This window comes from Trachurus japonicus, chromosome 9, assembly GCF_045865225.1.
Source record: "Trachurus japonicus isolate A0001 chromosome 9, Traja_1.0".
In the NCBI taxonomy this organism is placed as follows: Eukaryota; Metazoa; Chordata; class Actinopteri; order Carangiformes; family Carangidae; genus Trachurus; species Trachurus japonicus.
The window spans coordinates 4,021,135-4,036,377 of record NC_140915.1 but is presented as its reverse complement, the minus strand read 5'-3'; the positions used below and the strand labels follow the sequence as shown (position 1 = coordinate 4,036,377).

The 15,243-nt window shown below is 41.2% G+C and overlaps 2 long non-coding RNA genes across 2 annotated transcripts; both read right to left on the bottom strand.

Annotated features, from left to right (window-relative positions):
- Window positions 1–5,729: 5,729 nt before the first annotated feature.
- On the bottom strand, window positions 5,730–8,865 carry LOC146980676 (uncharacterized). Its single transcript, XR_015036617.1, has 4 exons — window positions 8,800–8,865; window positions 7,474–7,551; window positions 6,617–6,694; window positions 5,730–5,846 (listed from the first exon to the last, which is right to left on the bottom strand). It is a non-coding gene; the product is annotated as an uncharacterized LOC146980676 (long non-coding RNA).
- A 3,121-nt stretch (window positions 8,866–11,986) lies between these two features.
- Window positions 11,987–13,875, bottom strand: LOC146980675 (uncharacterized). Its single transcript, XR_015036665.1, has 3 exons — window positions 13,814–13,875; window positions 12,956–13,033; window positions 11,987–12,029 (listed from the first exon to the last, which is right to left on the bottom strand). It is a non-coding gene; the product is annotated as an uncharacterized LOC146980675 (long non-coding RNA).
- Between the last annotated feature and the right edge of the window lie 1,368 nt (window positions 13,876–15,243).

Genomic DNA, 15,243 nt, shown 5'->3' with positions numbered 1-15,243 from the left:
CGGTATGTGTTTTGTGCAGAGAACTTTTTTTTTCTCCCAAAATAATGTTTATAATTTATAATATTTATAATATAGCTCTCCTCTCTCTCTATCTCTCTCTCTCACACACACACGCACGCACGCACGCACACACGCACGCACACACACACACACACCTGAACTGTCTGTGAACAGCCCCTAGCTCCTCCCTCTGCACTCCTTTAGTCTTTCATGGTGAACACTCTGAAGCCACTTTCAAAGAGAGATGGCGCTATATTGCCGTCATGGAAGACGTCACTATGCTGCAGCCACAGTCTCTCACTGGGAGAGAAGGAGTTAGTCTATTGTGTTTTTTTAAACAGCCTTTCACCACCTCTCATCCCTGTCAGTCAACTCCTCCTGCCATCCTCGGTCTCTCTATCGCGCGCCGACACGTGGGCACGCGGATACGCGACCACAGTGTGCATGGACAGAGTCCTGCTGGAACTCTAATAAAAGCTAAATGTGCTAAATCGCGCTAATAACTAATTAATTTCCCCCGCGATTGCGATCAGCGACCGCTCATGCTGCCGCCTGTTTGTTTTCTTTTTTTTGTTTGTTCCCCTCTTCTGTGTGTGAGCTGCTGCACTTTCAGTTGCAGGGGGGAGTCACTGTGAGTGTGTGGAGGCTCAACAGCAGTAGTCGAGTTGAGGGGGGATGGGGGGGGATGGCATCCCCCCTGAAATAAAAATGATCAAAATCATCCCCCCTGTAAAAATGCCATCCCCCCTCTCCATCCCCTTTTTACATTAAATGTTGGACATAACTATAATTATATTCAGGCTGTCGCCTGGCCTGGGCATTCCCGGTTCTAGCCCCAAACATTTCTTACATAGCCCAGGTCCAGGATGTTTTCTCAGACGGAGTTAAACAGAAGCGCACATTAACTGAGAAGGTTTTGTAATTCCCCGGTCACAGTGAATGCAACACAGGCACGACGCCACGACCAATCAGAGAGAAGTGTTGTAGAAGCGAGAATCCTCCTCCGTGTTTTATTGGTTAACAGCCAGGTAACCAAGGTAACAATCTGAACTCTAGCGATAGATAGCGTTCCGAGCGGCTCCGAGTCACGGAAAAGGGGACAAGTTTCTGCAATCGTGGCGACTCGCGCCAGCAGGGGCAGACCGCCGGTGGGTCAGTGGACCGGCCTGGTCCGGTCCGGCGTGGTGCTGCAACCCGCTGACGTTAGTGTGTTTACATTTTTCTAACGTCTATGAGCGCGAGGAGTGACTATTCTCGGTCAGAGTTTTGTTTTTGCTCTCCAGCCACAGCTCCACACTAGACCAGTTCTGAGTTCACTTTCATACACTTTAGCCATTCTTGTCATTACAATGAAAGGAACCTTAGTCAGTAGTCCTACTAAATGGGCTTTTTTAAATGTTTTATCTGAAGCAATGTTGTCTTTTCCCTTTATTTTCTCCTCAGAGTACACCAGAATGCCTTATTTATGTGTTAAAAATCAAAAAAGTTTTCTGGGGGAGTGCCCCCAGACCCCCCTACAGTGCTGTATAAAGATGGCAAATCAATTAAAGCCCAGCTGAGTTGGTACTAGTGGAGAAGCTCCATAATAATAATAAAATATATATATTTATATATAATTTTTAATTTTATAATAATAAATTATATTATATAATTTACATGAATTACACCCCCCCCCCCTTTTTTTAATAAGGTGAAAAAAATTGACCATCCCCCCTGAATTTTTTTTACAACTCGACTACTGCTCAACAGTGATTGGACATCGACTCGCGGGGGCGGGCTTTCGCCTTAAACGGCCAGGCACACACATACACGGCACAGCTGCCTGTAAAGCAGCAAGAGCTGATGGAAGCTGAATCTGAAATACCGCGGTCCAAGAGCGTATTGCACCGTGCAGGCCGTACCGAACGGTTCGGTATTTTACCGAGAACCGTTGCATCCCTACTACGTACTATACCTTTAATACAGTAAACTTTATTTAAACCAGGACGTTTTGACACTGAAAGAAATGTGTAAAATGTTTGTTCCTCTTTGTTTCCGTCGTCTCTTCACTCGTGTGGTGCGTTGGAGTTCACAGGACACGACAGCGTCTCATCTGGATCGACCTGGTTTAACGTGTGTGTGTGTGTGTGTGTGTGTGTGTGTGTGTGTGTGTGTGTGTGTGAGTGTGTCTCAGCGTGTGCAGGTGTTAAATCTGAACCACAACGTGATCCAGAGGATGGAGAGACTCGACGCTCTGACTCACCTGAGGGAGCTGCAGCTGGCTCACAACCACATCCAGTGAGAGACACACACACACACACACACACACAGCCTTGTCTATATGCCATTGTAGGGACACAAGACGTGGACGTGCAATCTGGGGACCACCCTTTCTGAAGGTTCTACAGCACTGAAAAAAATCAAGCAATATACTGGAACAGCCAGAAACACAGATGTCACTTCAAATTGTCAATCAGAAGAAGTAGAGTCCCTCACCTGACCAGGAACAACTTCCTGGGGACTTGTCATGTTTTTGTGATTGGTGGGGTCCACATATACACACTGTCTGATTTTTCTGTCTTCCTGTGGACCACTTAACACACATTCAGGTTCAACTTACTTTGTAGAGACCTTACACACCACTGACTCCGTTAACCAGTCAGTTCAACTTGTGAACCAGCTGAGAACCAATTTTATTTGTTACTTTATATGTCAGTTACGTAGCTGCGCTAATGTTTTTATGCAGCTGTTGCTCCTGGCTCTACTGGCATCTAAACACGCCTGATCAAATGTATTTGTGCTGCTTGGCAGCATGTTTTCTTAACCCTTATGCCTCACTCAAGACATTTTTGGCTTGTCTGTTAATTTTCTGGCTTTGGCTGGATTTTGGTGTTCATACATATGGTGCGTTGCATATGCTGTACATTCACTTATACAGTAAATGTACAGCACATTCACATACTGTGATGCAGATCTGCACATACACACATTTATGTACAGATACTCACACGTGCCAGAGATCACCTGTTGTCTGGACGAACAGTTCATGCAAAATGTGTGTCAGTGCCCATAATGCCTGTGTTTAAGCATTTATATCACTTAATGACAAACACAGTGGATGTGGGCCAAAGGCTACAGTTTTTAATAGCTTGACAGTCCACGGTACACAAATAATTGTAACTTTACAATTATGGTGGTATCACTAACTATTGGTATACCTAACTATACCCATATCAATACACATCAACTCTAACACATCTAACTCTAACTCTATCATTTAAGGGTTAACCCTTAAACAGGCAACGTGCACCAGGAGATACAGACTCTTTAACCTTCCTGTTGTCCTCCCGGGTCCTTCCTTCCTCCCTCAGATCTAAGTTCAGCTGTTAGGGTAAATGTTCCCTCCTTCTATCCTTTCTTCCTTCCTTCATCTGTCCTTCCTTCCTTCCTTCATCTGTCCTTTCTTCCTTCCTTCATCTGTCCTTTCTTCCTTCCTTCATCTGTCCTTCCTTCCTTCATCTGTCCTTTCTTCCTTCCTTCCATCTGTCCTTCCTTCCTTCATCTGTCCTTTCTTCCTTCCTTCATCTGTCCTTCCTTCCTTCATCTGTCCTTTCTTCCTTCCTTCCATCTGTCCTTTCTTCCATCCTTTCATCTGTCCTTTCTTCCTTCCTTCCATCTGTCCTTTCATCTGTCCTTTCTTCCTTCCTTCCATCTGTCATTCCTTCCTTCATCTGTCCTTCCTTCCTTCCTTCCATCTGTCCTTTCTTCCATCCTTTCATCTGTCCTTTCTTCCATCCTTTCATCTGTCCTTCCTTCCTTCCTTCCTTCATCTGTCCTTTCTTCCTTCCTTCCATCTGTCCTTCCTTCCTTCATCTGTCCTTTCTTCCTTCCTTCATCTGTCCTTCCTTCCTTCATCTGTCCTTTCTTCCTTCCTTCCATCTGTCCTTTCTTCCATCCTTTCATCTGTCCTTTCTTCCTTCCTTCATCTGTCCTTCCTTCCTTCATCTGTCCTTTCTTCCTTCCTTCCATCTGTCCTTCCTTCCTTCATCTGTCCTTTCTTCCTTCCTTCATCTGTCCTTCCTTCCTTCATCTGTCCTTTCTTCCTTCCGTCCATCTGTCCTTTCTTCCATCCTTTCATCTGTCCTTTCTTCCTTCCTTCCATCTGTCCTTTCTTCCATCCTTTCATCTGTCCTTTCTTCCATCCTTTCATCTGTCCTTTCTTCCTTCCTTCATCTGTCCTTCCTTCCTTCATCTGTTCTTCTTCTTCCCTCCCTCCCTCCCGCCCATCCTTCTTCCTCCCTCCTTCCCTTCCTCCCTCCTTCCATCCCTCTTCCTCCCTCCTTCCCTCCCTCCCTCCTTCAATCCTTCTTCCTCCCTCCTTCCCTCCCTCCCTCCTTCCCTCCTTCTTCCTCCCTCCTTCCCTTCCTTTTTAAGGGTTAAACTCTACTTTTTTTTTTTCAGTGCTGTGATGCGATTTTTAACGTAAAACTTAAGACTTAGCCAGTTTCTATTTCGAAGGGCTTTTCTTTCACTGTCAAGGCACTTGTCACAGTCCCTTTTTCCAGGAACCCGACATGACTCTATGAAGGACATCATGTGCCTTTCCACGGCAGCGACCTCATCCTTCTCCCACATCCTTTTTTTGTTAGGTTGTCGCCCTATACACCAACACACAACACAAACAAAGTAGCTCTCGTTAATTTACTTATTTTTTGGCAGCCAATCTTGAAATTCAAATTTTAAAAACTTTACCTTTCAACCTCGTCAGAGGTTTGTGAGGATCCTGTTGTGATACTATTTTTCTGTGGCTCACATCTGACCCTGCTGTCTCACTTTCCTCTGTTGTGACAGAAGTTTCTAAAAACGAAAGACAAAAAAAACAACAACAAATTACTGACATGCAAGTAGGAGGGAACCAGATGTGGCAGGTGTCAAACATGCGGCCCGTGGGCCAGAACCGGCCCACCAAGGGGTGCAATCCGGCCCACTTTCTTCTTTCCATCTGTCCTTCCTCCCTTTCTTCCTTCTGTCCTTCCTACTTCCTTTTATCATTTCTTTGGTCCTTCCTTCCTTCCTCCCTTTCTTTCTTCAGTCCTTTCTTCCTTCCATCTGTCCTTTTATCCTTTCTTTCTTCTGTCCTTTCCTTCCTTCCATCTGTCCTTTTATCCTTTCTTTCTTCTGTCCTTTCCTTCCTTCCATCTATCCTTCCTCCCTGTCTTCCTTCTGTCCTTCCTCCCTGTCTTCCTTCTGTCCTTCTTCCCTTCCATCTGTCCTTCTTCCCTTCTGTCCTTCCTCCCTGACCTGACTTCCTTCTGCCCTTTTAACCTCTTTCTTCCTTTTAACCGCTCTTTCTTCCTCCTGCCCTTCCTCCCCTTCTTCCTCATGCCCTTCCATCTGTCCTTCCTACTCCCTTTTATCCTTTATTTGTTCCTTCCTTCCCTTCTTCCTACCATCTGTTCTTCTTCCCTTTCTTCCATCTGTCCTTCCTACCTTTCTTCCCTCCATATTTCCTTCCTTCTTTCCCTCCATATTTCCTGGTTGACTGGTTGGTCCCAACTGAATCAGCTACGATGGTCCCCCCAAATAAAGAAACACCAGACAAGTGTGTAACATAGTAGTCATAGTAATGACTGGTTGGTCCCAACTGAATCAGGAAACCAGACTGTGCTTGCAGCATGTGTAAAACCAATGTTGCACTGATCTAAACTCAACCAAACAGTGTGCACAAGAGCAAAGTTGTACATATTTGACTAAAAATGAAACACAAAACACAATAAAGTGAGTCCTGCCTGCATGATGGAGGATGATGGACTCTGTCTGGAGAGTTCAGTGTCAGCGGACTCAGCATCACATGGCTGTTCTTCTGCCTGAAATGATAAATCATCATTATTAAGCAACTAATCAACAAAACCAAAATCATTAGACCAAATAATAAGCAACCGTTAAAGGAGAACATCAATAATTTACATAAATATCAACATCTGTGAGTATCTGGCTCCAAATCACATTTTTTCCACATAAATTGAACTTGGTTCTAGTTATAATACTGCAGTGATTGTTACAGCTGAAAACAAATGAATATCAAGTGTTACAGGGTTTGATTGACCTGTGATAGAAGAAGTGATGTGAACTATAGAAAGCAAAAGTAGCCCAGTGTTATAAGCTCTATGTAATATATGGTGTGTTGTTGACATTGTGAATCAAAGAGTAATATCAGTATCAGTAAATGTGGAGATTATCTCTCAGCTACGGTGGTCCCCACAAATGAAGAAACACCAGACAAGTGTGTAAGATAGCAGTCACAGTAATGACTGGTTGGTCCCTACTGAATCAGCTACGATGGTCCCCCCAAATAAAGAAACACCAGACAAGTGTGTAACATAGTAGTCGTAGTAATGACTGATTGGTCCCAACTGAATCAGCTACGGTGGTCCCCCCAAATAAAGAAACACCAGACAAGTGTGTAACATAGTAATGACTGGTTGGTCCCAACTGAATCAGGAAACCAGACTGTGCTTGCAGCATGTGTAAAACCAATGTTGCACTGATCTAAACTCAACCAAACAGTGTGCACAAGAGCAAAGTTGTACATATTTGACTAAAAATGAAACACAAAACACAATAAAGTGAGTCATACCTGCATGATGGAGGATGATGGACTCTGTCTGGAGAGTTCAGTGTCAGCGGACTCAGCATCACATGGCTGTTCTTCTGCCTGAAATGATAAATCATCATTATTAAGCAACTAATCAACAAAACCAAAATCATTAGACCAAATAATAAGCAACCGTTAAAGGAGAACATCAATAATTTACATAAATATCAACATCTGTGAGTACCTGGCTCCAAATCATATTTTTTCCACATAAGTTGAACTTGGTTCTAGTTATAATACTGCAGTGATTGTTACAGCTGAAAACAAATGAATATCAAGTGTTACAGGGTTTGATTGACCTGCGATAGAAGAAGTGATGTGAACTATAGAAAGCAAAAGTAGCCCAGTGTTATAAGCTCTATGTAATATATGGTGTGTTGTTGACATTGTGAATGAAAGAGTAATATCAGTATCAGTAAATGTGGAGATTATCTCTCAGCTACGGTGGTCCCCAGAAATGAAGAAACACCAGACAAGTGTGTAAGATAGCAGTCACAGTAATGACTGGTTGGTCCCAACTGAATCAGCTACAATGGTCCCCCCAAATAAAGAAACACCAGACAAGTGTGTAACATAGTAGTCATAGGAATGACTGGTTGGTCCCAACTGAATCAGCTACGGTGGTCCCCCCAAATAAAGAAACACCAGACAAGTGTGTAACATAGTAGTCATAGTAATGACTGGTTGGTCCCAACTGAATCAGGAAACCAGACTGTGCTTGCAGCATGTGTAAAATCAATGTTGCACTGATCTAAACTCAACCAAACAGTGTGCACAAGAGCAAAGTTGTACATATTTGACTAAAAATGAAACACAAAACACAATAAAGTGAGTCCTACCTGCATGATGGAGGATGATGGACTCTGTCTGGAGAGTTCAGTGTCAGCGGACTCAGCATCACATGGCTGTTCTTCTGCCTGAAATGATAAATCATCATTATTAAGCAACTAATCAACAAAACCAAAATCATTAGACCAAATAATAAGCAACCGTTAAAGGAGAACATCAATAATTTACATAAATATCAACATCTGTGAGTATCTGGCTCCAAATCATATTTTTTCCACATAAGTTGAACTTGGTTCTAGTTATAATACTGCAGTGATTGTTACAGCTGAAAACAAATGAATATCAAGTGTTACAGGGTTTGATTGACCTGTGATAGAAGAAGTGATGTGAACTATAGAAAGCAAAAGTAGCCCAGTGTTATAAGCTCTATGTAATATATGGTGTGTTGTTGACATTGTGAATGAAAGAGTAATGTCAGTATCAGTAAATGTGGAGATTATCTCTCAGCTACGGTGGTCCCCAGAAATGAAGAAACACCAGACAAGTGTGTAAGATAGCAGTCACAGTAATGACTGGTTGGTCCCTACTGAATCAGCTACGATGGTCCCCCCAAATAAAGAAACACCAGACAAGTGTGTAACATAGTAGTCATAGTAATGACTGGTTGGTCCCAACTGAATCAGCTACGGTGGTCCCCCCAAATAAAGAAACACCAGACAAGTGTGTAACATAGTAGTCATAGTAATGACTGGTTGGTCCCTACTGAATCAGCTACGATGGTCCCCCCAAATAAAGAAACACCAGACAAGTGTGTAACATAGTAGTCATAGTAATGACTGGTTGGTCCCAACATAAATATCAACATCTGTGAGTATCTGGCTCCAAATCATATTTTCTCCACATAAATTGAACTTGGTTCTAGTCAATGTGACGTTTGTGTAGCCTGTTATAATACTGCAGTGATTGTTACAGCTGAAAACAAGTGAATATCAAGTATTACAAGGTTGGATTGACCTGTGATAGAAGTGATGTGAACTATAGAAAGCAAACGTAGCCCAGTGTTATAGGCTCTATGTAATATATGGTGTGTTGTTGACATTGTGAATGAAAGAGTAATATCAGTATCAGTAAATGTGGAGATTATCTCTCAGCTACGGTGGTCCCCCCAAATAAAGAAACACCAGACAAGTGTGTAACATAGTATTCATAGTAATGACTGGTTGGTCCCAACTGAATCAGGAAACCAGACTGTGCTTAGCAGCATGTGTAAAACCAATGTTGCACTGATCTAAACTCAACCAAACAGTGTGCACAGGAGCAAAGTTGTACATATTTGACTAAAAATGAAACACAAAACACAATAAAATGAGTCCTACCTGCATGATGGAGGATGATGGACTCTGTCTGGAGAGTTCAGTGTCAGCGGACTCAGCATCACATGGCTGTTCTGCCTGAAATGATAAATCATCATTATTAAGCAACTAATCAACAAAACCAAAATCATTAGACCAAATAATAAGCAACCGTTAAAGGAGAACATCAATAATTTACATAAATATCAACATCTGTGAGTATCTGGCTCCAAATCATAATTTTTCCAAATAAATTGAACTTGGTTCTAGTCAATGTGACGTAGCCTGTTATAATACTGCAGTTATTGTTACAGCTGAAAACAAATGAATATCAAGTGTTACAGGGTTGGATTGACCTGTGATGGAAGAAGTGATGTGAACTATTTGTTAACTTTTCATGTGAAATCTGATGATTTTAGCCCTAATTTCTGGAATAACTCACCAACACTTTGAGCTGGGAAGCTGAGCTTTTAGGTTCTAGTCCAGACTGGGGAATAGATTGTTTGTGCCAAAAATCAGAGCTCTGTTCCATTCAGAAGGGTCCAAAATGGCCAAAAACCAATGGTAATGTTTAAAGCCTCCTATTGCGGGAGACATATTTCAACAGCAATTATTTAATAGCTTCCACACGCTTTGAGTTATAAGCCTGAAACTTTCACACCTTTATCAGGAGCCTAGAGCCATCCAGTGTTTGCAATTACAGACTCGTCCACCCTTCACAGGGGTCAAAGGTCAACTTTTCATGTGAAATCTGATGATTTTAGCCCTAATTTCTGGAATAACTCACCAATATTTTAAGCTGGGAAGCTGAGCTTTTAGGTTCTAGTCCAGACTGGGGAATAGATTGTTTGTGCCAAAAATCAGAACTCTGTTCCATTCAGAAAGGTCCAAAATGGCCAAAAAGCAATGGTCATGTTTAAAGCCTCCTGTTGCGGGAGACATATTTCAACAGCAATTATTTAATAGCGTCTATGCGCTTTGAGTTATCAGCCTTAAACTTTCAGATCTTTATCAGGAGCCTAGGGCCATCCAGTGGTTGCAGTTACAGACTCATCCACCCTTCACAGGGGGCAAACGTAGCCCAGTGTTATAGGCTCTATGTAATATATGGTGTGTTGTTGACATTGTGAATGAAAGAGTAATACCAGTATCAGTAATTGTGGAGATTATCTCTCAGCTAGGGATGTCCCGATCCGATATTGATATCGGATTTATGTCCGATATCAGCCAAAAAAACGAATATCGGATTATATCGGACTGCATCTAAAATCTCCGATATAAACGCTCCGATAAAAGCAGTCCATTATTCCGCTCCAGCACTTCTCTCCCATATGAATAGGTGACTCTCGTTCACGCTTTAACACAGTAGGTGGCGCTAATGCACCTTAATGTTGGTGCGCCGCCTGCCAGAGAAGAAGAGCGGCCGGCTGCAGCATGCAGAGATCACATGATCACAATAACAACAGCGTGTCACACACAGACACAGGTGCATGGACAGGTCGCGCTTGCCCGCTAATCAACGGTAAATGCGCTATATTGCTCTAAAGGTCAGTGGTCAGATTCTTCTGGAGGAAGACCAGCTGGTCCACATGTTGTGCCGTGTTACGGTCAGGTTACGGTGCGTTCACACCGGGCGCGAGTAACAGTGCTAAAAAGCCAGCATTAAATTAACGATGCTAATTTCTGTTAGCCTGTCTATGGCGTTTTACATTATACGTTAGCATTAAGCTAGCGGGCTTTATGCTTAGTTGTGACGCTGGCTGTGTGTTTTGAACGTTGTTTCAAACTATGTGGGTTTGATTAAACATCTTTGATGCTTAAATATTGCTGCTTAATATATTGCTTTACTCCTCTTTTTATTTGATGTATGCCATTTTTACTGTAAGGCAGGCTATAATCTTCAATTTGGAGTGACAAATAAAACCTTGAAGCAAGAAGATTTTGCCTTTTGTTTGACATTGATGTACCTACAGTAATTCAATAACAGTTGTAAATAAGGTTTATTTTTTAATATTTCACAGTTCAAAAGTAAGCTCACTACTGTTTGTCCCATAGAAGAACATGACAGCAGCAGCCTGTCAGTCAGCAACAGGAGGACTCTCCTTTGTATTAGAATTTGAAACATATAAATAATTATATATAAATATATATATATATATATATATATATATATATATATATATATAATAATTAGTTTTTTTTTCACCACCCCTAATATCGGATCAATATCGGTATCGGGCCGATATTGAAGGCTGCAATATCGGTATCGTATCGGAAGTGAAAAAGTGGTATCGGGACATCCCTACTCTCAGCTACGGTGGTCCCCACAAATGAAGAAACACCAGACAAGTGTGTAACATTGTAGTCATAGTAATGACTGGTTGGTCCCAACAGAATCAGGAAACCAGACTTTGCTTAGCAGCATGTGTAAAACCAATGTTGCACTGATCTAAACTCAACCAAACAGTGTGCACAAGAGAGTCCTACCTGCATGATGGAGGATGATGGACTCTGTCTGGAGAGTTCAGTGTCAGCGGACTCAGCATCACATGGCTGTTCTGCCTGAAATGATAAATCATCATAATTAAGCAACTAATCAACAAAACCAAAATCATTAGACCAAATAATAAGCAACAGTTAAAGGAGAACATAAATATCAACATCTGTGAGTATCTGGCTCCAAGTCATATTTTATACACATAAGTTGAACTTGGTTCTAGCCAATGTGTCGTTTGTGTGTAGCCTGTTATAATACTGCAGTGATTGTTACAGCTGAAAACAAGTCAATATCAAGTGTTACTAGGTTGGATTGACCTGTGATAGAAGTGATGTGAACTATAGAAAGCAAACGTAGCCCAGTGTTATAGGCTCTATGTAATATATGGTGTGTTGTTGACATTGTGAATGAAAGAGTAATATCAGTATCAGTAAATGTGGAGATTATCTCTCAGCTACGGTGGTCCCCACAAATGAAGAAACACCAGACAAGTGTGTAACATAGTATTCATAGTAATGACTGGTTGGTCCCAACTGAATCAGGAAACTAGACTGTGCTTAGCAGCATGTGTAAAACCAATGTTGCACTGATCTAAACTCAACCAAACAGTGTGCACAAGAGCAAAGTTGTACATATTTGACTAAAAATGAAACACAAAACACAATAAAGGGAGTCCTACCTGCATGATGGAGGATGATGGACTCTGTCTGGAGAGTTCAGTGTCAGCGGACTCAGCATCACATGGCTGTTCTTCTGCCTGAAATGATAAATCATCATTATTAAGCAACTAATCAACAAAACCAAAATCATTAGACCAAATAATAACCAACAGTTAAAGGAGAACATCAATAATTTACATAAATATCAACATCTGTGAGTATCTGGCTCCAAATCATATTTTTTTCCACATAAGTTGAACTTGGTTCTAGTCAATGTGATGTTTATATAGCCAGGGTTGTCCAAACTATTCCACAAAGGGCCATGTGGCTACAGGTTTTCATTCCAACCAAGCAGGAGCACACCAGACTTGATTCATTTAATCAGCTGATCTCAGTCTTCAGACAGCTGATTGGTCAAATGGTGTGCTCTTGATTGGTTGGACCTAAAACCTGCAGCCACATGGCCCTTTGTGGAATAGTTTAGACACGCCTGGTGTAGCCTGTTATTATACTGCAGTGGTTGTTACAGCTGAAAACAAATGAATATCAAGTGTTACAGGGTTGGATTGACATGTGATAGAAGAAGTGATGTGAACTGTAGAAAGCAAACGTAGCCCAGTGTTATAAGCTCTATGTAATATATGGTGTGTTGTTGACATTGTGAATCAAAGAGTAATATCAGTATCAGTAAATGTGGAGATTATCCCTCAGCTACGGTGGTCCCCACAAATGAAGAAACACCAGACAAGTGTATAAGATAGCAGTCACAGTAATGACTGGTTGGTCCCAACTGAATCAGCTACGATGGTCCCCCCAAATAAAGAAACACCAGACAAGTGTGTAACATAGTAGTCACAGTAATGACTGGTTGGTCCCAACTGAATCAGGAAACCAGACTGTGCTTAGCAGCATGTGTAAAACCAATGTTGCACTGATCTAAACTCAACCAAACAGTGTGCACAAGAGCAAAGTTGTACATATTTGACTAAAAATGAAACACAAAACACAATAAAGCGAGTCCTACCTGCATGATGGAGGATGATGGACTCTGTCTGGAGAGTTCAGTGTCAGCGGACTCAGCATCACATGGCTGTTCTTCTGCCTGAAATGATAAATCATCATTATTAAGCAACTAATCAACAAAACCAAAATCATTAGACCAAATAATAAGCAACCGTTAAAGGAGAACATCAATAATTTACATAAATATCAACATCTGTGAGTATCTGGCTCCAAATCATATTTTTTCCACATAAGTTGAACTTGGTTCTAGTTATAATACTGCAGTGATTGTTACAGCTGAAAACAAATGAATATCAAGTGTTACAGGGTTTGATTGACCTGTGATAGAAGAAGTGATGTGAACTATAGAAAGCAAAAGTAGCCCAGTGTTATAAGCTCTATGTAATATATGGTGTGTTGTTGACATTGTGAATCAAAGAGTAATATCAGTATCAGTAAATGTGGAGATTATCTCTCAGCTACGGTGGTCCCCACAAATGAAGAAACACCAGACAAGTGTATAAGATAGCAGTCACAGTAATGACTGGTTGGTCCCAACTGAATCAGCTACGATGGTCCCCCCAAATAAAGAAACACCAAACAAGTGTGTAACATAGTAGTCATAGTAATGACTGGTTGGTCCCAACTGAATCAGCTACGGTGGTCCCCCCAAATAAAGAAACACCAGACAAGTGTGTAACATAGTAGTCATAGTAATGACTGGTTGGTCCCAACTGAATCAGGAAACCAGACTGTGCTTAACAGCATGTGTAAAACCAATGTTGCACTGATCTAAACTCAACCAAACAGTGTGCACAAGAGCAAAGTTGTACATATTTGACTAAAAATGAAACACAAAACACAATAAAGTGAGTCCTACCTGCATGATGGAGGATGATGGACTCTGTCTGGAGAGTTCAGTGTCAGCGGACTCAGCATCACATGACTGTTCTGCCTGAAATGATAAATCATCATTGCAACTAATCAACAAAACCAAAATCATTAGACCAAATAATAAGCAACCTTTAAAGGAGAACATAAATAATTTACATAAATATCAACATCTGTGAGTATCTGGCTCCAAGTCATATTTTTTCCACATAAGTTGAACTTGGTTCTAGTCAATGTGTCGTTTGTGTGTAGCCTGTTATAATACTGCAGTGATTGTTACAGCTGAAAACAAGTGAATATCAAGTGTTACAGGGTTGGATTGACCTGTGATAGAAGTGATGTGAACTATAGAAAGCAAACGTAGCCCAGTGTTATAGGCTCTATGTAATATATGGTGTGTTGTTGACATTGTGAATGAAAGAGTAATATCAGTATCAGTAAATGTGGAGATTATCTCTCAGCTACGGTGGTCCCCAGAAATGAAGAAACACCAGACAAGTGTATAAGATAGCAGTCACAGTAATGACTGGTTGGTCCCAACTGAATCAGCTACAATGGTCCCCCCAAATAAAGAAACACCAGACAAGTGTGTAACATAGTATTCATAGTAATGACTGGTTGTTCCCAACTGAATCAGGAAACCAGACTGTGCTTAGCAGCATGTGTAAAACCAATGTTGCACTGATCTAAACTCAACCAAACAGTGTGCACAAGAGCAAAGTTGTACATATTTGACTAAAAATGAAAAACAAAACACAATAAAGTGAGTCCTACCTGCATGATGGAGGATGATGGACTCTGTCTGGAGAGTTCAGTGTCAGCGGACTCAGCATCACATGGCTGTTCTTCTGCCTGAAATGATAAATCATCATTATTAAGCAACTAATCAACAAAACCAAAATCATTAGACCAAATAATAAGCAACAGTTAAAGGAGAACATAAATAATTTACATAAATATCAACATCTGTGAGTATCTTGCTCCAAGTCATATTTTTTCCACATAAGTTGAACTTGGTTCTAGTCAATGTGTCGTTTGTGTGTAGCCTGTTATAATACTGCAGTGATTGTTACAGCTGAAAACAAGTGAATATCAAGTATTACAAGGTTGGATTGACCTGTGATAGAAGTGATGTGAACTATAGAAAGCAAACGTAGCCCAGTGTTATAGGCTCTATGTAATATATGGTGTGTTGTTGACATTGTGAATGAAAGAGTAATATCAGTATCAGTAAATGTGGAGATTATCTCTCAGCTACGGTGGTCCCCCCAAATGAAGAAACACCAGACAAGTGTGTAACATAGTAGTCATAGTAATGACTGGTTGGTCCCAACTGAATCAGCTACGGTGGTCCCCCAAAATAAAGAAACACCAGACAAGTGTGTAACATAGTATTCATAGTAATGACTGGTTGGTCCC